We start from the raw sequence: 25,357 nt of genomic DNA on the forward strand, positions 1-25,357 counted from the left end.
AGGAGTTCTGCTGTTATAACACATAGAGGTTGAAGAATCTGCTATAGCCTTTGGGCTAATGCAGCTGGGTCTTTTAGGTCAGGCAGTTGAGGCTCATGCTTTCAGATCCAGAAGTCCAAGTTTTCATCCCTGCTGCCAAAAACCCATCCAGGAACATCTGGTTACATCCCCATTTTAGAAATGCTTACACACACCCTTAGCTTTACTCAGGTGAGTAGTCCCTTTGAAGTCCCATTGTGCATAAAGTTAAACACATGCATGAATATTTGCGGGCTCTGGGCCTAAATGCGTTACTTCCCAAAGTCAAACCACGTCTCCTATCCCTGAAAGAGTTAATCAAACAGCATTACTATGCCATTGGAATGTTGTTGTTGTTTTTTTCTTTTAGGAACGGGAGAGGATTTACGTTGGTTTAAAAAGAAAAATCACCACAAAGTTGTCCAGGCTGTCAGTGGCACTTGTTCGAGATTTGCATTGCTAACTATCGACCCCAAAAGAGTTAACCGAGTAGGTGTGACTAAGCAGCAGAGAAAGAGATGCAAGTGTGAGAGGTTTGGAACCAAAGCAAAAAACTGGAGGTGAGGAGCATTAATAAAAAAAAGAAAAGTGCAGAGGTGCAGAGTCCAGCAGTGACTGACTTTCTTGATTTGACTGGCCCTGGCATTGTTGGCATCAGCTCTCCTGGGAAAGCTGCAGTTCCGCTGTTATAACACAGGGAGCAGCCTGGAGAATTTTGAGCTGCGTCACAGAGCTCTGAGAGAGAGAGAGTGAGTGTGAGAGAGAGCAAGCTCCCTCGATAGGTCTACTAGCAACAGCCCTGCTGCAGCAAGGGGGAAGAGAGAGAGAGGCAGCAAGAGAGAGAGACAGAAGTAATAACATCATGGACTGGGCTCCTGCAACCGGCCAGCTTAATTTTTAAAAAATTTATTTTGGCTTAATTGATGTTGGAGGGTTCGCCCATTGACGATGCTGGAGACACGATGCGTTTAATCCCGCGGGGAGGGAGGGTGGGCAGACGTCGGAAGGGTTAACGGGAGGAAAATTCTGGAACATTCTATTCTGCGGCGCTGCACAGCGAGCGAGCGAAGGGCTAAGGACTGCGCAGATGTTTAACGGGCAGAGGTCTTCGGCTCGGGGTCCGTCTTTCCCACGTACGTACTCTTTGACTGGGATTGGGTTAGAACTGCATCTTCTTTTATTTATTTACAGGTTCTTTTCCCCCCCTCCCTACTCCTAAGTTCAAACCCTGGAGTGGTTTTATTATGTTTTTGGCTGGATGTTACTGCACTGTTCTGCGTCAGAGCCGTTTTCTGAATGGAATGATGGCACAGGTGGTACGAATGTCGCTCTTGCCTGTGGTGCTGTTATGCAGCTGGGGGTGGTGGTGGTCGTGGGGGGAGATGAGAACTTTGCAGAGGCTGTCGTTTAATAATTTTTTTTTAATTCCTCCCTCCCACCTATTTAAAGGCTGGTATGTCGGCCAGGGGTTGGTGCAGGGATTAACAGACACTCTGCATTTTAAAGCTTGGAGGTTTGTCACTGCGTAGTTCAGAAAGTGGTAAATGGTGACGCAGTGATCATTGCAGGGCATGTTGTCCAGTTTTTAAAAGCATCAGGGGGACAGGTACACCGTGCCTTTCAGAGGCTTCCAGACTAGCTGAAAGGGGTTAAGGATGAGTCGAGAAGGGAAGCTAGGGTTTAGGGATTAAATGTCATCATTTTGGCGTTGGAAAGTTGTTTACCTTGCTCTCTCCGTGTCTCTATGTTGGCAGCCTTCCAGCTCACATGTGATAGTCTTCCCTGTACTGCTGCATCATTAACTAAGTGGCTGAGCTTGCACACGATTGGCTGGGGAGGGTTCTGAGCCTAAACACTTGATCCTATTGGTAGAAAGGGTGATGGCAGGTGAAAAGCTCTCATGGATTGGCCGAGGGCAGGGTGTCAAATCTAAATGTTGATTTCACTTGCCTCAAATCAGTTCTAAACACTTTGTGACTAAATCACCTGGGTTTTCTCTTCTTTTCCTTTTTTAAAATATTTTTAAGGCAGGCATTTGAAATCTCTCTCTCTCTCTCTTGCAGTGTCAGTTATGCAAAGTAACTAAAAGCAAGGGAAGGATGTGACAAGCTCTTGGAGGTGGTTTGTTATGTTGTTTATGTAAATAACACAGCCAGAACCAAGTATGTCATAGCTTGAATTACTTCAGTGACAGGTAAGTTTCCTGTTGTTGCAAAATAAGCCACAGTGACGTGTCAGTCAGGCCAGAGGAAAGTGATAGACTTTTATGTATTTTTCTCTTCCTTCTAAGGATATTAAGTTCTTGTTATTGACCAACAGCACAGGTCTGGAAGGGACCTGGAAAAGAGGGTAAGGAGGCCAAGACAAACAGGAAGATGTTTTTTTCATAACTATTTTTTGCTATCTTCTCATCCTCCCCCACCTCCTCGAAGTGATCGACAATGAAGATTTCAGTTCTGCTCTGACGTTCTGTGGACAAACTACTTGAGCTTGGGTCTCCTTGCTCAGGAAGCCATCCAGCTTCTGCAGAGGAGTACTAACTTGCTTGATCATTCAGCAGGGAGAGTTATTCCTTATCCTTTTTTCATTTGAAGTGACTTCAAGAATATGAGGGTATAAGCATTTAATGTATAACTCACCGACATCTAAAGAGCCAAGTACAGTGATTTAGCAACAATCGCTGGGTTTAGAACCAGATCAGATGTATTGCGTTCTTTCTTGATTTCTTTTATAGTAGTTTCTCTCCTAACGTGTATTCTGATTTTTTATGTAATGTAGATATATGCGCACGCACCCTTCCAGCACTGATTTTATCAGGTCTTAAAGGGCACCTGTATTGCTCTCTCACCTCCAGCTCAATATCTTGGGGCAGTAAAAAGGAGGGAGGAGACCATTTCTAAAGAGTGAGAAGTGGTAGGAGACAGAAGGAGGGAAAATAACAAGCCAGAGGGGATAACTGATCTGTCCCCCTCTTTCCCATCTCGTTCCCATCTCTACGTTTTTCACGTCTCCCCCCCCTCTGCCAAGGTTCATGGTGAATTTTAAATTCTCTTACTGCGGTTGCCACTGTCCCTGCTGACTTGCTGATCCCTCGCCCTGTGGATTTGGCTCTGTTGGAGTCTCCTTGCTTCCTGCAGTGCCAGGTCCGCAGAGCAGCAGAACGGCAGTAACAATATGTGTCTGTTCATCTTACTGCAGAGCACACAATACATATACGTACATAGGCACAATACTGCAGTTGCATTTGTACAAGGCAGCAGCTGGGTTAAGAGCTGTTGCTTGGACGAATGGTGGGTTAAGTCCATTTTGCTGAATGTCATGTATACGGGTGCCCCTTGTATTTCCCACCTATCGTTGCTGGGGGCTCTGTTAACTTGCAACGCACAGTGCCCAATAATGGTTTGGGGTTCCCATTGGATTTAGAGAAGGAGGTACAGTTGGCAGCCCATCCACTCAACAGAGAGCAAGCATTCTTTCTGAGCACCCATATTCAGGCATAGAGAGTGGTTCATTTTTATTCCTTTTCTCATTTCTCAGCTGCTTACAGAGATGTTTGCACTTGTGACTCATTTTTTTTGTCTTATTTTAACCTTTAAGTTTAGTTGCACTGCTAAACACGTGTTCATATGGGAATTGAGGTTACCTGCTGCAGCTAAATCTATGGGACTCAAAGGATCATCTGAAATAAGGCAGTGACAGAAGCATGGCATTTTTCTAGAGGGTGATGGGGAAACTGACTCATTCAGGTCATGTGGCTGGAGTTACTAATGTAAGTGTGTTAGAAGTATGAACAATCAATTGGTCAAAAGTGGCCTACTGGTTAAGCACTGAACAGGAGTCCAGAGTTTTGGTTTCTGTTCCTGGCTTTACCACTTACTTGCTTTTGTGTGACCTTGGTCTTGTCAGTTTACCTCTTTGTGCGTTGGCTTCCTCTTCTGTAAAATGGGGTTTATTATACCTGCCTCAGAGGGGTGTTGTGAGGCTTTGCTCATTAATGAGCTGAATCATTTAGTCTTTACTCAAGCAAAACTCTTACTGATTTCCATAGCAGTATTACTGTTGTAAATCATGTTCAGACCTTCCAATGGATGGCATTATGCATTTGAAAGCATTACCTTCATGTTTTTCTTAGATTCCAAGGCCAGAAGGAACCAGTGTGGTCTCCCCTATCGCACAGGCCATGGAAATTCCAGTGTTTTTTTTCTTTTTTGCATCTGAGCAGGGCTCTGAGTGAACAGGCGGCCATGATTGCTTCCTGCACTTGTTTTGCTGATGGTTGTGTTACATCTGTGACGCATTCTGTTTTGTTGGTGATGGGCGTCTCTGCTTTGTGGAGTGGAGTGGTGAGGGTTAGAATGGAGATTCATAGAGATATAACTTTAACGTTCGTAGTAAAGTGTGTAACCATAACCAAAGCAGCAGTGGTATCGGCATCCACCATTTTCGCCCCTCATAAGCAGCAAAGGAATCCAAATGGAGGCAACAGCACCGCTAGCCATTTTGTTGCTTGCAGAGTGAATTCTAAGCCTGCAGTGCCGCTGCTGTTAATTTCCATGTTGTATAAATACGGCACTGGGCTCTGTGACAGAGCTTTGCTGATGCTGTGAGGAGGTTATGTTCTTTCAGCAAATGTTTTTGTTGTTGTTTGGAGAAATCTATTAAAAACATCCAAATACTAGATTTTTTGTCCCCTTCCCAACGCACCAGAAATCATCCCCTGAAACCATTGAGAAAACCAAATCTTGCTTTAGGATTTTTTTAACCCTGTGCATGGTGTTCTCTTGTCGTTGATATGGGTGTGGCCAGGGATTACCAGTCTTCGGTGCCTGGGGTTGGGACGTATGCCGCAGTGGTTAGTTATAGCTGATACTTGTGGGTGGCAATGTGCCTGATTACAGGATTTCCATAGAAAATGCCAATTCCGAGTTGCATTGATGCCCTGGTTTATAGAGGGGAAATTTATTCCATTGTTTCTCCTGCCCTCCCGCCTCCCTACAGTTTTTGCTGGAAAACGAAAAGAGCAGTGTATACTTACGTTGGCTCATGGAATGGTTTTACTAGTATTAAGAAATACTGATGGTGTTTATATAATTTATGCAGAGATAGATCTTGGAATAACTGTGCTCATGCCCAGAGAGAGGTACCTTCCACAGCAGGGTGGACCATCAGACCGCCTCCTGCAAGGTCATTCTGCTGTCTCACCATCAGCCGCTAACAGGTACCAGAACCAAATGTCCTTGAATTTTGATGATGATGAAGCTCTGCACCTGTCTCTGACTTTTGCAAATAATCTCTACTTTTATAATGGGCCAAACCAAACCCCTAAATCTAAATAACCATCAAAATTGGCCGTATTTTGAAATCCACTTATGAGTTTTGTGCTCTGAGCTGATCTTCAGAGCTGGTAAAAACCCTTTTTCCTGGACTGGTAAGCGAGTGGGAGCGAATTTTCAAACATAGACACCTAAGTTGACCTGTGCAAAAACTAATTAAATAAAAAGCCATCCATATTTGCATATCTGCTCACATATTTGTTATCACTCAGATTCCTTGGGTTGCTGATTGTGCTTCTGCCAGTGACCATCTAGTTAGCACAGTCCCTTGTGTATTTTTAGAGCTAGTCACTGCTCACTGGCTTTTCTGTCCCTTGTTGCTTGAGCAGCTGATTCCTGATTTTGTGCAGGTGTTTCCATTTGCACAAGCCAGTGATATTTTCAAGTAACTCTGGGCCCCTAATGTGTATTGGCGTTGTTAATTCGTTTTCATGGGAAAGGAACCCAGCTGCTAATTCTGATGGCAGTACTGCCTCTCCACCCACAAGAAAACCTATGTGGTAGTTTGTCTGCTGAAAAACCAAACCAACACAGCATGATTCAGACCTTAAGCTTTCCAAGAAGCAGATATTTCCTATTTAAATACATCCCTTCATCTCCAAGCACAACACTTTCTATATAGGGCAAATGGGTTAGAAGATTTGTCCTTACGCAGCCACTGGCTTCATATTTGATTATGAAATTCATTCACTTCAAAGCCGCCATTGAACCACTGACACATGTGTTAGACTGAAAACATTTGGACACTGACAGGTTGGTTCCCCCATCCTCAGACTGATAAGTGGGATCCATGTACATGGCGTCACAACTGCCTGCATTCTTGCAGCCCATCCATATATGAAGCACTGGCTTCAACCCCCAAGGTGCAAGGATAGTTTCTGTGGAGGAAAGGAAAATGTAATGGTTCGAGGACCATCTAAGGATCACACGGCCTGAAGCTTGAGACGTGGCCAGAAGATGAAAGTTCTGAGTCTCTTTAGTCAGCGGTTTCAATTGAGGGATCTGCAAAATAAAGCAGAAGGCGTGGTTCTAATATGTGTTAAACTACAGATAGCATGTTGCTATATGGCCTTGCATCAAGGGCTTGTATGGCAGTGATCATTTTAGGGGCATTACAGTACCTACCTCCTAGAACCCTTCTGTGCCAAGCCACTGATTGGTGACATGCATGTAGCCCACCTTCCCTTCAAGGCACAGGGAAAGGCTTGAATTCCCTTGCTAATGCTTAGAAACAGACATTTCATAGAAGTTAGCAACTGAAAAAGCCCCGCTGGGTTCCATCTAGTCCAGTGGAAGACTGGTCAATACAGTATGTTGTTCAGGCTAGCTTTAAATGGCTGAAGCGATGAGTCTGCTAGTGCTTTTCTTGGGATGCACTTCCACAGTCTAGTAGAGCTAACCGCTAGGCATTTCTCCTTAACAGCTGAAATTTCCCTTCGCTTAATTTCACCCCATCGCTCCTTTTAAAGCTTGGGGTAAGTCATTGACTTTAGTGGAATTTCATCCTCACAAGCCAGCTCTGAATTTGACCCCTTAGATTTTAACCTACTAAGGCAAAGTTATTCAAGCTTTCTTTAACCCACTCCATTTCAGCTAGACATAGCAGGTAATGTGGCCCCCTATGTCAAGGCCATAAAATGTGGGGTGAACTTGCCGTATGAGTTGGTGTGTCTTAATGCAGTGAAGCGAGTTAGCATTGGCTTGCAGTTGCATATTATGTCATTTATTCTTTCTAGGCCTGGCATGAGACAGATCAGAATGATACTGTTCTGATCTATGACCAGTGGAGCATAGTTTTATACTTGTTTGTCTTGTCCAATAAAAAGTATATTGGTCTATATTAATGCCTCATTTGACTCTTGCACGGGAGGGCTGGCAGGGCATTAGGAGGCTGCAGATGGATGTGACGCAGAGCTGTGCTCTGTGGGCGCTCCTTCCAGGTTGCTGCAGAGAAGGGGAGGAGCACGCACAAGTGGAACTGCAGCAGCATGGCTTCCCCAGATTTTCCACCGTGCTAGCCTTGGCAAATCTACTGCCGATCCACAGCCTGGGCAGTCGGATTCTGACCCATGGAAGGCTCCTCTGCGCTAAGCCATACGTTCTTGGTTTGGTGGAGGGAATAGGACTTTTATTTGGTGGGGGGATAATGCTATACAAGCTAAATACTCCATTTAACAAGGTTTTAATATGGCTCTGATCATTCAAAAGCTGTTTAAAATTGACCGTCCCTAACAAAAATTGACATGAATTGAAACTACTAGCCATATTAAACCACTTGGCAGAGCAAGAGTTAATCATGCAGTAACATGGGTTCAGTGCAGCAGTTACGCATAAGAGAAATTGCTTTGAAATGTGACTGCAACACTTGCGTAGCAGCCAGTGTTCAAATATCTCTACCATTTCAAAAAAATCTTCCCGAAAATACCAAACTTTATTAAATTCTCTCCATGTTTTCTTTTTAAAAACATATTTTTAAATATTTCTTAAAAAAAAACTAGTGACTGGCCAAACCAAACCCTTGTCTGCTACTCAGTTAAAAAAAATCTGCATCTCGATCTTTCTGCCCAGTAAGATATTTCCAAGGTAAATGTGTGTAGGTACGCTGGCATCTTGGAGACTAACTTTCACTTGAACAGGAGTTCAAACTGATGGTCTATTTGGAACAGAAATGCTGGCTCTCCTGTTATTATGTTACGATAGAATGCGACAAAAAGCCGTACAACTTTGCTAGTGGGAGGTCTCATGGGCTTCTAGGATTACTACTCTGAGTAAGGTTTGCAGGATCAGAGCCCTATGTTGTTTTAGTTCATTAGCTATATCACAGTAGTAGGGCAATGAATATAAGTGTAGGGTGCTGTCAGGGCTGTAATAATTAAGGGCATGCTCTCTTGTTTTTATTCAGTCCCTGCTCAAGCAAAACTCCCACTGGAAACTTTTGAAGCAAGTGGGAAGATTGTCACGGCCTGTTCCTGTCCTGTGAATAGATAATGCTGGAGTATGGAAGGCTGCTTGTCACCTTTCACCAGCATTAAGTTCACTGAAACAAAAATAGTAATGGCTATCTTATCTCTGACTTTTCACGTTCAGCCTAGGTTGATGAGGATGCTCACTAAGAGAGACATGGTGATCTAATGATTGTAGCAGAGGGGGAGGTCACATAGTGGTTGAGTGAGGCAGACGGGGACAGAGTGTCACACTGAGTGGGCATGAGTTACACATCTCTTCTCATGGACATCTCAACCCAAGCTTCAGAAGTTCACCCAGTTCAGTTATCTCTATGTGCTACCGCTTGTTACACCAGATCCCCGGGTCCTGTGCCTGGCTCTACTGTTAACTCATTATATTACCTTGTGTGTAATTCACATTTCCTCTGTGTCTTAGTCTCCACCCTGTAAAATGGGGGTACTTCCTCTCAGAGGTGTTGAGAAAATTAGGGTCTGATCCTCAGTTAACACTATTTCTGGGAATGGATGGATGGTGAAGCCCTTAAAGCCACCTTTGTCCCTGTATTTTGGGATCATTTAGGAGCCTGTGTGTATTGCAGTGTAAATTACAGCAGCCTCAGGGCTACTTCGACCTACGCTCTGCTTTCCATGGCCCCCTGTGGGCCCTGGGGAGAAGAAAGTAGCTGTAACATGGTGGACTCTGGTCCTGCCTCCAGTCTGCCATCTCCACTGAGCCAGTATAGAGCCTTTATGCCAGCTAGGAAGGCCCCTTTGTAGGGGTGATTCTCTGGGTGGGTTCTGCCCAATTTAAGGCCCCTTCGTGCTACCAGAGAGTTGCAAAGGGGCCTTAATGTCCATGAAGCCCTTAGGTCCTGAAAGAGGCTGTGTACATGCAGAGCATTATTGGAGCTGGCTGAAAAGTGTGAAAAAAATACATTTGTGGAAGTTCCACACCCACCCTCTGTTTTTTGCTGAAAACTTTTCAGCAGAGATGTTCCAGATGGATCTAATTGGTTATTTATTTCTCAGGGAGGGGTGTGTAGATACTGTGCGTGCACACACTCACTTTGTCAGGATGAATTCTGCCTACATGTAGTTTCTGTTTCCCGGGCAACTGCTAACCTATTGCAGAATCATGAACTGTTCTGATTTTTTTCTTGTTTATATTTCCCCTTCCCCAGTGCTGCCTGACCTCATGGACATCCTGTATGAGATGCCCAAGCAAGCCACAGACTTTGGAAGGAACAGCATCAGCTATCAGAGATTCCTCTTTTATGAAAGGAAACTTGGTAAGATACAGGAAAACATGTAGGCTCTGACACTGAACAGCAGCTATACTGAATTGAATTCTGCTTTAAAACAGTTGACTGCAAATTCCTACTGACATGGGGTAAAGTAAAGGATTATGGTAATTAAACTGAGACTGAAAACAAATGAACCATTACACTTTTCTGTGTCTTCATTGTATTTTTGTAAATGTTAGTCCACTTTGTTGATGTTCCTCTTCCTCATGTCCTGTCCCTTCTCTGACTACTGCGCTGGGTATGGTTTTGATTAATACATTAACTAACTGAAGTTGCTGTTTTGTGAAGTCATGTTGGCTCTGCTCCTTTTCTGTGGCTCTATCATTGGTTGCGGTTAGCGACCTTGGAGCACGAACAGTACAAGACTGATTAAAGTGCCCTCTAATCTTTAGTGTGTGAGTGTGCAGCTTCTGTGTTCTTAAAAAGCTTGAGCCCATATTTCATTCAGCGTGGTTTCCCCTCTCATATTTCAGATGCAAGATTTAATGAGGTAACAAAAGGGCTCCGACAATGCTCTAGCACTTATGAATGCAAGAAATAATTCTTGACCTTAACACGTTTTGTGGGAGAGAGATTTCTTTAGATGAAAGCCTTGGAGTGAAGGAAAAGATTTGCAGACACTGAATTACTTAGACATCTAAATTAGAACATGGGCTCAAGCCAACATGCAAATCTTACTTATAGTTCCTCTTTTCATTTTTCTGTCCTCATCTGTTTGTTCACAAGGATTGTCCTGATATGATCTCTTCCTGCTCCTCCTCCTCCTTTTTTGTCTTCTGTTTCTGTTCCCCTCACACTTTTAGGTGCAGTTTGACAAAGGGACACAATATGTAAAACTAACAAGGATGCTCAGAGTTAAGAAACGCAAGAAGGGCCGAAGATAAGAAGGTTGCATTTTTGTCTGCTTTCTGAAAAGCCTTTAGATTGATTCTCCTCTGTCTTCCCATTGTGTCATTATTATGGATTCCTGTGCATAGTGAGACACTATTATTCTGATTACATGCTCTTTGTACATACAAATGACTGTCCAAGGTTCATGGCAATAAGAATCAGTCTCCTTGGTTGTGATTGGTGAGAAAACACAGCTAGTTAAAGCATCAAGAACAGGAAGTTTGAGGGCAAAATAAATCAGATGGCATTTAGAAGGGGTTAGAGGTCATTTTATTGCATGCTGTGGAAATCTGAAATTCCATGTGTCATGATGTTAATCTTCAGTAATTACGCTTTCCCGTCATTAGTAGTTCTCTAGACTAGTTCCCATCTTAACTACGAGAATGTACTACGTGGTTCCTGCTTTAGAAGACTGTCTTATGATGTACCACTTTGGTGCATCATATTTTACCAAGAAATCGTTTTCTGAAACGATAACTTAAAAATATCAGGGGAACATAGCTGTTATAAGGCATAATCTTTTTTCCTTAAATTAAGTGATGGGGAAAGCTTGCAGCAGCAACTGGCCATCTTGAAAGAGATGAACAATCTGAAACAAATACTAGTTCATGCCGAGGGAATGGTTGCTAGGTGTGACAGTTAGTAGCTATGAACTTAATGAGACATGAGTCGCACTGTGGAGGAGGAGGAGGAGGAGGAAGAGAAGGAGGGCTCTTTGGAATAAATGAGTAGGAAAAAAAAGAGTAATGCCAAGTTTCCAAAGTTTAATGTGGCTGTTTTAATTAACTCTTTCTTACTCAGAAAACAGTCAGAGCTCTGCTATAGTACATCAAAATTTCCCTTTCTTTAAGTTGTTTTGCTTCTTGTAACAGTAGTTTTTTTTGTCCCCTGCTTTTACGTATAGAGTATATAATTTAGTGTTAATGAAAGGTACAGAACTGGCAGCCTATTGAAAAGGAGCAGATATAGGCACAAGTTCCCCATCCTCTGGCCCCCAGGATGGATGGCAGCTCCCTCCGTCAGTCAGAGGGGAGTTCAGTCTTCATGGTCCATTCCTATGCTGGGCCTCTCTGCTGAGACTGGGTGTCAGTGAGAGCAGGATGTAGGGTTGTTTTTGTGGTTTCAGATCAGATCAGGAAAACAGAGACTATTGGCCTAGCTTTTTAAAAGTGGCTAGTGATTTTGGGTGTCCCTGCCCAACTTGAGATGGCTTGAAAGGGGCCTGAATTTCAGAAAGTGCTGAGCGCTTGCCCTGTGAAAACTAGGCCCCTTTAGGATGTCTTAAGTTGGGCACCCAAAAATTCAAGTCACATTTTTTTGAAAATGCAGGCTTCTTGTCCTTAGATCTTACTATGTGGATCCCCATTGGTTTTGATGAGACTATTTGTAGTCGTAAACACTGCACACAGTGGTTAGTAGAACAGTAAGATTGTAAGATGGATTCTGGTTCTAGCTGTCCAGCTGAGAATTCTTGTGGTGGTGAGGAAATATCTGCTTGCATAAAGCCAGCAGACTAGGCCCCAGGGCCAGCTGCCCGTAGCTGCCGTGGCATAGGGGATGTGTCGGGCAAGATGGAGCTCTGCTAATTCTCCAGGGGCATAAATCTGTACCACATGCTGGGGCTGGCACAGGCCAGTCCACAGAATCAGGGAGCCATAACAGACTCTCCTGACCCCACCTTCCCCTACACTCTCCTATACCAAGCAGAGATTATCAGAAGAAGATAGTCTGTCCCTTCTTCTCTGGGAAATGGACCCAGGCTATTGAATTCATTTTGCATGGGTTCCTTCAGATGGTAACTGCTCTCGGTCAAAACCAGCTGGTAGGTTCAAATATGCATTTTCCTCAGCATCTTCTGCTTACTTAGATGTTAACTTAAACCAATCAGTGGTGATCTGATGAGACAGCCCTAGGTGCATCTGCCCTCACAATTCCTTTGTGGATGCGGAGAATTTGAGATTTGTTTGAAAAATGAATTTGTCTTTTGGGGCAAGTTATTGTGGGATTTTTTTAAATAAATAAAGAGTGCGCCTGCCCTCTCTTCATTTGAACATAACTTGAGCAGCCTTTTGAATATCTTTTACAAAACCTGGCATTAGAATCAGCAGCCCAGGCCAAGTATAACTGAGGCCCACAGTGTGAAACCTCAGCTCACTTTGGAACTGTATTGCTTGGACTCGTAGGCAGCGTTTGATATTGACCCAGCATTTTCCCTGGCAGGTTTCTGGGTTAGTGGGCAATCATTTTCTATCAGACGAGATGCAAATTATTCTTACCACCTCAAGAACTGATGGCCGTAAGTCATACAGCTAATCAACCTGTGTCTGAATCATTGATGACATTATTGACGCAAATTTGTCCCCACTCCTGTTGCCATATAAGAAGCAAAACACTGTACATCGGTGAAAAATGGTGGGTTTTAAACTTTTAGCCATGTGACCATTTTTTGGCTAACATAGATGCAGGCAAAGTGAAACACAAAAACTTACTGGGGTGGACAGATGCACACCCTTGATGTTTATAGTTACATAAAGGGAGGATAAAAGTGTGAGATGTCTCTCCCATAGCTGCATGAGCTCCTATGGGGTTAACAGGATTAGAGATCAGCAGATGTGACTCAGAGACGCAGGGAGCAGCAGGAGCCATTCTTACATGGTCGCTTTTTAACCCTAAAAAAATGCTTTCATGTAACTGATACCAGGTGTAAGGGGTTGAGGGAGAGAGTTGGTTTCACTGTTGTTAGTGATCCTTCCCAACACAAGAAGCTTTTGTTTTTTGAAAAAAGAGGATGTGTAGCTTTTAAAATTATGTTTCAAATATCTGTTGTTCTGACCCACACCTGTTGCTTCCTCTTTTGTTCTGATGTTCAGCCCTCCTGAAAATTCCCTTCAGAGTTATTTTGTGTTGCCATTATTCTGCTTGTGCTCTGAGCTGTTCAGGCCACTTCGACTTGGGCAGGGGGTATCATAGGCTGGGGAAGGCTGCACCTTCCCAAACAGCCACGCATGGCCCTGCCCACACTCCGCTCCCAGGCCCCCCTCCTGCTTCCCGCTCTGGCTCCAGTTCCCCTGTGCCTGGCCCTGGCTCAGGCTGGGGCTGCCTGGGCCACCCACCCTCCCGGCACTGTGGGGCAGGGAGGGCTGGGGCCGCTGGCTGGTGGCCATGGTCGGTGGGGCTCTGGACTCCAGTGGAGGGGAGGGGTGGGGCGGGGCCTCGGGTAGAAGGGTCAGAGCTGGGGGCTAGCCTCCCATAGCCAGCAGTCCATGTGCCGCCCATACAGTTTGGTTATGTTGTTTAGTCAGGTGGCTCTTCATGCTATGAAGCCTGAGGCGAAGTGGATAACAACCACCCCACCACCACCCCCCCCAGCAGTGGCAACGGTGAGGGGCTGCTTCTCTTACTTGATCCTGATTTTACACCAATGTGAGCTCTGGCTCTGACCAAGTTAACATCAAATCTGAGCACTGGTACAATAAGAGAAGGAAAGACTGAAACTGGAGGAGGAGCCTCACTCCCCTTAGCTGACACTAGCTGCTGCCTATCCAGGGAAGCTGATTTTTTGTTTTTTCTTCTCTCTTTTGGTTGCAGCAGCTTTGAATAGCTGGCATAACATCAAATAGAAGTTGGCTGAACGGGTCAACAAATGAGGATGAAGCCTTTAAAATGTAGAAGTTCTGCAAGCTACAGTGTGTGTGGAGATAAAATAGACAAGAATAGTTATAATAGAAATAAAAGTTATAAGAATTCAGGTTCCAGGATTGGTCAGTGAGGATTATCAGAGAGATAATCTGAACAGTTTAATAAAGCAAATAATAATTGAGTCAGTGCAGTGGAAACCACTTGTAGTGCTATTTTGTTTAATAAAATAACTTCCCTTTCAGCAGGGGTTGGCTGGAACTAGGAATATGATTTGCATGTCGTGACGCATTGCAACAGTTGGGGCTTTCCATTTCTCTTCTGTCAACATAGGTTCACTGGTTCAGAGTCAGATCCACTGTTGGTCTCCTTGCCCACTTCCTGTTTGTCTCTTGGGGCTGTAGGTGTTGAATATTGCAAGAACTCAAATATTTAATGCATGGTTCTTCTCTTTGGTTGTTTTGAAGCTTGCTACTTTCCTTGGAAAATCAGGGTATAAAAATGATTTACTGCTCTAGTGACTGAAGGTATGTATTGGTGCTTTGCAAACATAGAACGTAGAAAAACTAAAACTTTACTGCCAGGAGCTTTGAATTCAAAGACAAATCTTATCTCTACCTGTGTCTGCCTTGTGGAGTTCACAACACTGATGCCTCCATGCCTCTGTTGGCTGTTCCTCACCAGCCCAAGTGTCAGCCAAAAAGCTCTTGCAGGCTGTCTAGTGCTGTCCCTTCCCCAGGGACAGTGTGAGGAACTAGGGAAGTAGCGTCTCCCTGATATATTACAGAGGCAACAGGATGTTTTCCAGCAGGGTCATTTCAGGGTGTGTGGAGGTTTATGCTATAATTACCTGATTTGAATTGGGGTAGAACTCACAGGTGAGTTGTTCCACACTCCATCTTTCCCCTTTTCCATTCAGTGGAGGTGGTGGGAATTGGGAATTAAAGGTGAGCGATATCACCAGCAGTTCTACAGGAGAGTGCCAACTTGGATCTGTGCCTTAAACCACTCTCCAGCAAGTACTCTCAAATGCAAAGTCCCACAAAGTGTATTTCCTTCCTGCCATACAGATGGCTCTTTCAGGGTAACAGGGAAAATGATTCATATTAACTGTCCTTCCTTATCCAAGTCTCTTACTAACACCTGGAGGCCATGCTGCTGAACCGTGAAGTGTCTATTGGGCAGCCTACAAGGACACACAACCACTGAAAATTTCTATGCAATTGCTGGATTTCTCCACCATATTTAAGATTACATGACATTTCTAACTACCACCACTACAAAACAATTCTGTAGTGTGGCAGGTGGTTTGTGATGCCAAAAATGTAACACACATTCTGGTCAAGTAGCCAAAGCCAGACAAGATACTTATGTGTTCCAGATGTTGGGAAGTAATCCATTTTCTGAAGTTTGCTTGCCGTGTGTGTGTATGCAGAGCTACATTTTCAAACACTATTGCCTAAGTTGCACCTTCAAAATACGTGCATTAGCTCTGTGAAAAGTGAATGAGTATAATGGGAGATATTTAAACCATGTTTTGGGTTGCAGAATGTTTTGCAGTTTTTGGAAAAATGCCTGTGATGTGATGTGATATATTCATATGATACAATTATTTCATGCACTGAAATTAGGATTCCAGAGATAGAAAGGGCACTCTCCAGTTTGCACTGCTGAAAGTGCACATCCTCACTGGTCCATCCAGTCAGCGTCTAGTCTAATCAGCAGACCCAGCGTCATCCCTGGAAGACGTCCAAGAGGAGACCATTGCTGGTGGGGATGAAGAGTGCACACAAGGCGGAACAGAAGCCCTGGAGTCTGTTTGCTCCAAGACATATTTTCTTAGGTAAGCAAACTACAGAAAGTCAAGTAGTCTCCCACACCTGTTTCTGTTTCTAAATCCAGTGTCTGAGTCAAAATAATTGCTGGAAAGCAAAAGAAAAACTAGGTGGTGCTGACGTTTGTCTTAAGCTTTTCTTACTCCTTTACAGATCACCCTGAATACGGAATGTGGTTATTTCCTGAAGGCTCTGCAGACTAAGCTAACCAGAAAATGCTCCACGATAGCATTCTGCAAAAGGTCTGGCTAATTATGGCTGAGATTATTAAACTGTAGTACATCTTTGTGGTTCTATTATTTGAGCCTCTTATCAAAGGGAAACATTAGTCAAGCTGTTGCCGAAGTGTGCGTCTTTGCTCCATAGAGGTTATCAGTTTGCAGTGATTGATTTAGATTAGGAGTAATGGGAAGAATGTAAAAAATCCATTTCACCAGTGGCTGGGGCTGAATTCCATTTCACCGTTTCAACCATTCTGGTGGCTGGGACTGAAGAGAGTAGAAGGGACCTACTTCTGCTGTTAGTTAGAGGCGATCTTACTGGGCTCAAATAGTGGAGTTACATCCATTGTAGCAAAAAATTCTTGCGTAGCATCAGGGTTGGAACGCAAGAATTTTTTGTACAGTATAGATGGTGACCCACTATAAGTCTGCAACACATAAGATTGTGTACCTTACTGAAGGGTCTGGAGCAGTCTCCAATCAATAGGACATGTAAAGCAGTAGGAGAAGAGTAAAGAGAGGACCTTAATGATTGTGGGTAGATTCTGCTGTCTCACTGATCTGCCTGCTGTTGCCTCAATCTATGCATATATATTTCCAGCCTGATTTCCTGTGTTATCTGTAGGACTGTCATCGGATGTCAGGTCTCTCTGGGCACCATCAACATTGTTCCAGGTACTCCAAGAACAGGAGCTCTGTTCATTTGAAAGTGGCTGCAATCTAAGGCCATGAAAGCAGAGATGGGGAAACCCCTCTGAGGCTATGTCTATGCTGTGTACCTTACAGCGGTACACTCTTTGTGGGCAGGAGAGAGCTCTCCTGCTGACAAAATAAAACCACCCCCTAATGAGGGGCGGAAGAGCATCACCCATCGTCCAAGCGCTGTCCACACTGGCACTTTTTGTCAGTAAAACTTTTGTCAATTGGTGGGAGGTGGTGTGTTTTTTACACCCCTGACTGACAAAAGTTTTTACTGATGTAAGTGGTAATGTAGCCATAGCCAGATTCTCTGCTTTTTAATGTCTGTGTTTAAGTGAAACGGCTTTAACTGAAGTATGCTGATTTCTAGTTCATAGGGCCGACATCACTGAGGGTGGGTGGGTATCTAGGCTAGACCCTCAGTATTGATGGCACAGAAGCTGTATTGGTTTACACCAGCTGAAGATTTGGCCTGTATGCGTGTGCGCACACATCTCCCTACCTGCCTACTCTAGCAGGAGAGAGCCTCTATCTCAGAGCTGGAGGTGCTGTCACTGAAGCAGTGGAATGATTCCCCCACACCACTGACTGAATTTGGCTCTCACCTTGCTCGAATTTCAGCTTGACAAAACAAAATGGCTGCTAGTTCATCTGAATGCCTTTTGAATAATACATCTCGTCATCTGTAGCGAATGAATCACACTCGCTTCCTATTAACACAGTCATTTTTTAGAGAATGAAACTGGAATTCCTTTTCTTTTCTGTTCCAAACCACTCTGAGCTATTTTCTGTCCATGCTTGTCTTCAAATGGACTTTGGCCATTAATTCCTTTCAGCAGAACAAATGAAATGCAGTGCATGCTGAAACACTATGAAATAGCATTAGTTTTCACATATTCCTTGTTGCACTTATAAGTGCTGCTATAAAACAAAACAAAAAACAAAAACCTCTACTTTAACTGGTTTCAGAGTAACAGCCGTGTTAGTCTGTCTTTGCAAAAAGAAAAGGAGTACTTGTGGCACCTTAGAGACTAACCAATTTATTTGAGTATGAGCTTTTGTGAGCTACAGCTCACTTCATCGGATGCTACTGCAGTTTCCACGGTATGCATCCGATGAAGTGAGCTGTAGCTCACGAAAGCTCATGCTCAAATAAATTGGTTAGTCTCTAAGGTGCCACAAGTCCTCCTTTTCTTTTTACTTTAACTGGCTGCATCTCATAGAAGAATTTCAGTGTGGTCCAGTGGTTAGAGAAGGGCACGCAGAGTCAGGACTCTGTCATTTACTTACTGTGTAACCTCGAGAAAATCACTGTGTCTCAATTCATACATCTATAAGATGAGTAATACATACCCACCTCTCAAAGGGGTCGCTACATTTAATTAACATTTGCAAAGTGCTGTTATGTGTGAAAGGGGCTATAAAAACCCAACTTGATGGCATTTCTGTGCTTGGATGTTTGGATATAATGTCAGGTTTCAGAGTAACAGCCGTGTTAGTCTGTATTCGCAAAAAGAAAAGGAGTATTTGTGGCACCTTAGAGACTAACCAATTTATTTGAGCATAAGCTTTCGTGAGCTACAGCTCACTTCATCGCATATAATGTGATAACTGTGGAACGCCACGTTGGATCAATTGCAAAATTTCAGGGAATGTTCTAGGCATTGATGGGCAGAACCGTATTGATTTTGGCAAAGTCAGCAGAGGGAAATTGGAGATACATGGAACTCCTAGCATCTGGTTAGCAGAGCTAGCAGCTTCAGCCACCTCTGTAATTGTCGACAGATCAGATAACTGGTGGATGGCAGCCATTAACACATTCAAGCATAACAATGTCTACCCCTCATTTTAGCTCTGCCTGTCCTCCCAATTCAGTTTAAAAATGTTGGCAGAGAAGGAAAAGAAGAAGAATGGGTGGGGAGGGCACACATAACCCCTGGCAGAGGGAGAATGTGGGACCCTGGTATGGGGAGAAGCTGGGTGCACGCAGAGTATGGGGAGGACTGGGGGTGCACACAGTCCCTGGCATGGAGTAGAAAATAGGGGACACAGAGTCTGTAGCATGGGGCGGAGGGGTTGCAACAAGTCCCTGTAATAGAGGGGGATTGGAGGGCGGCATGGGTCGGGGGGGATGGACACAAGGACCCCTGGTGTGTGTGCAGTGAGCTTCAGTCAGCTTGAAGCAAAGAAGTGTGTAGCCCCCTAGTTATTATGGCTTGCAGTATTTCTGCTGCATCCTTTGTCTGTTTTCTGACCCTCTTCATTCCAGCTGAACCATGAACATTTTTGTTGCCTATCGGGTGGACATATTGTAGCAAGGATGGATTTGAACGCATCAGGAAGTTACCTTATAATGACAGTAGTTTGCACTTAACATCTTTCTTGTCCAAGAATCAAAAAGTAATTTATTAAGGTAAGTAAGTATTATCCCTATTTAAAGATGGGGGCAACTAAGGCACCAAGATGTCTTGTATGACTTTGGATGCATCAGTTTTGAGGTAGTAACAGAACCCAGGTCTTTTGATATGCATTTAACTGCTTTCATTACTAGATACTGCCTCTTAGTATTATGTAGTTAATATTGTAGATCATTGGTGGCAGGTAGGCAAATTAGTTTGGCTAATCTTATTGTCTTACTCTGAGCAATGGATGGGGGCTGTTCAGTGCTGCCTGAGCAGCTTTTAACTGAAGCCCAGTTAATACAAATGTGTGTGTGTGCTGGTGTTTGCTTTTATCCCTGTAGTTCCCTAGCTGAGAGGCATTCAGCAAAGTTTATTGTCACGTCATTTGTAAAATATGTACTTGTTGCATTTGAAACTATTTGTTTAGCTGGAGGCCAAGCTAAATGACTGTACTAATTAACCTGATGTGAAAGAGGAAGAATTACAGCTGAAGTGCATGAAATAGCCTGTGCATTGCATACCTAGACATGTTTAATACATGAAAACAAACACAAGCCCAATACCCTCCTTTTAGTATTAATCTAAAGTAGAGGTTCCCAAACTTTTCTTATTGCATACCCCCTTCCAGATCGACCAGCTGCCTACATACCTCCTTCCAGATCTACTAGTTGCCTGTGTTCCCTTACCTGTCTGACTACTGATACTTTGTGTTCTTCTTAACACTGCCTGTCTTGAGCCATCTGCCCATATTTCACTGTTGTGTACGAATAGAGTTATAGTGTGATGTATACAATTGAAAAAAAACAACCCTGACTAAGTTCTGAGGTCAGTTAAACTGGATAGTTGCTAGGCAACTGAACCCGCACTGTACGATGATTGGAGGTGAGGGCTCTGTATGTCAGCGTCTCCATGTATCTGTGTTCTCATTGATACATCTTAAAGTCAATTAACTACCATATTTTATATAGTAAATTCCCACCGAGTTTTAAAGCTTTGTCTGAGTAGTCTATTAGAGAATACAATAAATAAAATAATTAATAAACCCACCATTATACAATTTCTCCATCGTACCTCCCGGAGTATATGTACCACAGTTTGGGAATCTAAAGCATTGGTTCCATGGAGGTAGAGAGCTGGTTGAAATATTCAACTGAGATGTCCAGTGTTTTTAAAGCTATAAAACTAATTAGGTCACCCTTAAGTCATAGAATCATAGAATATCAGGGTTGGAAGGGACCTCAGGAGGTCATCTAGTCCAACCCCCTGCTCAAAGCAGGGCCAGTCCCCAATCTTTACTCCAGATCCCTAAATGGCCCCCTCAAGGATTGAACTCACAACCTTGGGTTTAGCAGGCCAATGATCAAACTACTGAGCTATCCCTTCCCCCAAGTCAATGGGACTGTTAGCCAAGCATCCTTGAGACTATTCTATGTTGTTAGTCTTCTCTCTTAGCTAGGTGCCCCAAAAGACTCCCTTTATCTATTGCATACTGGATATTTCACTTTCTGAGCGCCGTAATTCTTCAGAAGTCCGCACAGTTTAGCGCCGTGGGGAGGACGGGTACCTCGGCCTGTGTCTATGCTACAAGTGCTACAGCAGCGCAGCTGATGCACTACCTACATCAACAAAAGGGGGGTGGTGGTTTTGTTGGTCCGGGTAGTTAATCCTCCTCTCTGAGAGGGGATAGCTAAATATAGCTGCATCTACACTGGTGGTTAGAGTGCCCGAACTACTGCATGTGGGGCAAAATTTTTCACAGCCCTGAGTGTTGTAGCTCGGTCAATACAATATTTAAATATGGACCAGGCCTTAGAGTTTGTTATAGGGCTCCTAACGCATTGTCTTCCAGATGAACCTGTCTCCAGCCCGATGGTTTCATCATTTCAGCTTGATGGTTATTGAAAGCTCTTTCCATCAGGTGGATGCTTGCAGCCCGTATTAAATTATTTGGTGTCCTCCGTCTGTTAGTAGGTAGGTATCCCTGTTACAAAAAACACCAACGTAATGGACAGTCTCAACACAGGCCAAGGACTGCATGGATTGTGGAGACTGAATTAGCCATTTGTTCCCAGGTTAAAGTACGAGGTGGAGCAGGATGGGGGTTGCCCAGGCTGCGCCTGATTTGTGAGTAAAGTACTCAATCTTAAGTAGTTCTCATCAGCATAAAATAACTTTAGGGGGTAAAAAAAGAAAAAATAGAATCACTCACAAGTGTTTTCCTAGTTTGGTGTTAACCTTGCTACCTGGCTCTTCAGTTTAAAAGTTATTTCTTTCTAGAGAAAGTGGTTGCAAGGTAAAAGTGTGAATTCCTAAACAAAGCAGTAGCTTTCACTTCACCTTTCTAGTGGTTTAATACGTTGTCATGACTTATGAACAGTGCATATAATTGTTGTGTTTCATAACCTGTTCTGGGTCTGTCTCAATTGAAGTGAAAAATTATGTAGTACAGCTTAGTTGTTGCAAAACATTTTACATGGTAATGTAATTTACATACATGATAGGAGTCCAGGAAGTCAGCATTGCCCGGTCTGTGTTGACACTTTTCATGACCTTACAAGACCTTGAGTGGAGAGAAGGAATAGGGAGTGGAGAAAGAGAGACGGTGAGTGGTTGTTTTGTCTTTTAAAGTAAAAAGTGGAGCCCCTTTACGAATAAACACAATTTGCAAAATCAAATAACCGTTTTTAGATTGTTTCTTTAAACACCATCTGTTTGAGAAACGCTTATTTTAAATGTAGCCTGCAAGCTTCTTTTTTAACATCATCAGTGCTGATAAAGAGCTTGATACAATATCTCGGTGACAATGGGGACATTTCTTTCTTTTCATACTTATATGTTTAAAGCCAGATAATCTATCTTGCTGGATATATTGCAGGAAAAGTATTGCACTTGAGCTGCCTAAGAGATCCAAGAGCTTAGTACCTTATACTTCTCTCTCTCTCTCTCCCTCTCTTCCCCCCCACTTCCTCCTCCAGGCGTTGCCTTAAGACCAGCTCATCAAGTATTCCCTCATCCCTAATAATGCCCAATGTCGTCTTTGCATGTGTTTGCCATGTCGTACTTGGACTGTAAATTAATCTGGGCAGTAAATATATGGGTTTAATTCTGATAGTTGAAGCCTTATATGGCAGCCTGGGATTGAATTTACCCTGCTAATGTGAGTTAAAAGCTAAGTTGCCATGTCTTCACTGCTGTTTTAACCTGAGGTAAGAACATACCTTTTTTTTGTACGTAGACACAGTGTGTGTAGTACAGCACCATTGAATTGCCGCTACCTTAGAAAATGGCATTCTGAATGCTGCACAGCATTGGTAGGATGACAAATTCTGGCCAGGGCATCAAGGCAAAATACCACTCTTATGAAAATTGCCATGGCATCTTCTCGTGTCCATGAGGACCAGACAGCTTCTCTTCTTAAAGGGCTTGTCTACACTTAAAATACTGCAATGGTGCTGCTGTAACACTTTAGTGAAGATGCTACCTACCCCGATGGGAAGACTTCTCCCATTGGTGTTGGTACTCCATCTCCCCCAGAGGCTGTAACTGTGTCAGTGAAGGAAACCCTCCTGCTGTCTACACTGGGAGTAAGGCGGATATAGTTGCGTTGCTCGGGGGTGTAGAAAATCCACACTCCGAAGCGATGTAGTTATACCAATGTAAGTTGCTAGTCTAGACCAAGCCAAACTTTCATATGAAAGACAGCTAATTGAATGGATCTCAATTCATTTACCTAAGAAGGAACATGGACTAAGTTGACTTTGGTAGGATTTGAACCTGTGATTCCAAGGAAATGAGATGTTTAAATCTTAATGCTTGGCCTCCTACATCATATCCTCCAATTTAGGAACCACTATCCATTAATGTAAATATATTATGCACAATTCTATTTTTATTAATTTATTTTTACACACAGGAAGATTTTTAATTTTTGTTTTGTCTTCAGTTTGTAATTTTCATATGCAAATGTCTCTAGTTGGGTTAAGAATGACCTCAACAGTGCATGCTTATCATTACCTTTGGCTCACTTGACGTGGTTTGGCTTGTGTTGAAGCTCAAGGCTGGAGACTTACAAGGAGGAAGAAGCCAAAACAAATATAAACACTTTTGAGGACTCTTTTTCTCTCCCTGTTCAGGTTATAAAATTGCTGTGTGTCTGATGAGCTTTCCCACTAGCATTAATCTCTGCAAGAGTGAATCAACAGGGGTTTTCTCCTTTCTTTTTTCTTTTTTGGTTGAGGGAAAAGAGGATGATTGAACGAGCTTTTGGTGAATGTAAAAGCAGTATATTCTTTCTTTGGATCAAACGTCTTTTCTGACCTGACAGACAATCTGCAAAGAGGAGTTTATAGAAGTCGGAGGCACTTAAATATGATTAGCTGTTAACCTAAAATGTTTCATTAATTTGGATCCTTCACTGGAAGAGTTCTCTGGGCATCCTGTTGCATGTGCTTAACTACAAACACAGGGTTAGGCTTAAAGTTAAGCACATTAATAAATGTTCTGCTGGATTGAGACCTTAGTTTCTAATTCCTTCCCTCCATCATTTTTTCACCTGTAGGACTTAAACTTGATGGATCATCATTTTGTGCTGTAGAACAGAAGCATAAGCTACATATTTAAAAACCAGTAGTTTCTCCCTTTGATTTGAGGAATCACAGAATTGTTCTTTAATGTTGGAAAAAGGAGAAAATTAACAGGAAAAATTACAAACTTTCAATACAGATACAGAGAAAAAACCTTTATTTTCTGAGTGTTCTTGCCATTCATAATGATAAAATTTTAGAATTTGCCAACACTGACTCCAAATTTGCCAAGCATCTGAAAATTCAGTTAACTATACAGAGTATTGCCACATCACTGTTACTCCACTGCTCTGGGTTCTGTGAGGTTTGAATTCTTTCATTTTCATTACATGATCGTTGCTTTGTAAGATCAAAACCATGGGAGGCAGAACCCATTTTTACAAAACTTGACCAACATCTCAGATTTTCCATCCTCAGTTTTAAATGCCTGTAATTTTTCTTAGAGTATTTTTTTAAATGAACACTTCCCCGGACCCCCATACTCAATCTCCCCAACCTTTTTGGGGTCTTACAATGAGGGTGGCTTTTTAATATATTATTATAAATTTGTACTTATGATGAATTATGGAACAGTGTATTGGAGAAGAGTAGAGTGTAATGGGATAAGAAGAACATAAGAATGGCCATACTGGGTCAGATCAATGGTTCATCTAACCCAGTATCCTTTCTCTAACAATTGCCAGTGCCAGATGATTCATAGAGAATAAACAGAACTGGGCAGTTTTGTGTGATCCACCGTCTGTTGTCTAGTCCCAGCTTCTGGCAGTTGAAAGTTTAGGGACACCCAGAGCATGGGTTTGTGTCCTTGATCATCGTGACCATTGATGGACCTATCCTCCGTGAATTTACCTAATTCTTTTTTGAACCCAGTTATACTTTTGGCCTTCACAACATCTGCTGGCAATGAGTTCCACAGGTTGACACTGTTTTGTGTGACGAAATACTTCCTCATGTTAATTCTAAATCTGCTGCCTATTAATTTCATCAGGTGACTTCTAGTTCTTGTGCTGTGCGAAGGGGTGAATAACACTTCCTTATTCACTTTGTTCATGCCATTTTGCCGCTATCCTTGAAGCACAGCCATCAGTCCCATCAGTAATCCAGGATTTGGCCTGTTCTTCTGATGAGTCAGAGGCTCCGCAGAAGTCTCTGGGGCACTGAGGAGAGGTGGCCCCAGACAGAAGGCCTAGAAGGTCAGGGTTCTAACCTCCAACCAGACACAACTGGCCAAGGGCTTGATGGTATTCTGTGCCATAGGTTCCCCCCCACCAGTGGATCCATCTTACTGGCAATATTGGGGACTGTGGGAGTCCTAATCCAGACAACCAGGATCAGTGCATGATTCCTGCTTGCCATCACCCGGCCATACGCAACCAGCTCCATCAGCATATTCGGAGGAGGAAGGAGAGCCGGTTCCAATGGCTCTGGGAACAATCTTGTCATCAAATGAGCTGGTCACTCCTACTCCTTCTCTGCCAGAACAACACCAA

The 25,357-nt window shown here is 43.2% G+C and overlaps 2 long non-coding RNA genes across 2 annotated transcripts in view; one reads left to right on the plus strand and one right to left on the minus strand.

The window, feature by feature from the left end:
- LOC125625169 (uncharacterized) lies at nt 1-16,235 on the plus strand. Its single transcript, XR_007353472.2, has 7 exons — nt 1-210; nt 389-1,151; nt 2,082-2,212; nt 5,119-5,236; nt 9,478-9,585; nt 15,759-15,970; nt 16,116-16,235. It is a non-coding gene; the product is annotated as an uncharacterized LOC125625169 (long non-coding RNA).
- LOC125625170 (uncharacterized) overlaps nt 5,217-25,357 on the minus strand; it is a 24,399-nt gene continuing 4,258 nt past the window's right edge. Inside the window, exons 2-3 of the long non-coding RNA XR_007353473.2 lie at nt 21,779-21,844; nt 5,217-6,353 (exon numbers count right to left, since the gene is read on the minus strand). This is a non-coding gene — a long non-coding RNA (uncharacterized LOC125625170). The remainder of the gene's footprint in view (nt 6,354-21,778; nt 21,845-25,357) is intronic.

This window comes from Caretta caretta, chromosome 21, assembly GCF_965140235.1.
Source record: "Caretta caretta isolate rCarCar2 chromosome 21, rCarCar1.hap1, whole genome shotgun sequence".
Lineage (NCBI taxonomy): Eukaryota > Metazoa > Chordata > Testudines > Cheloniidae > Caretta > Caretta caretta.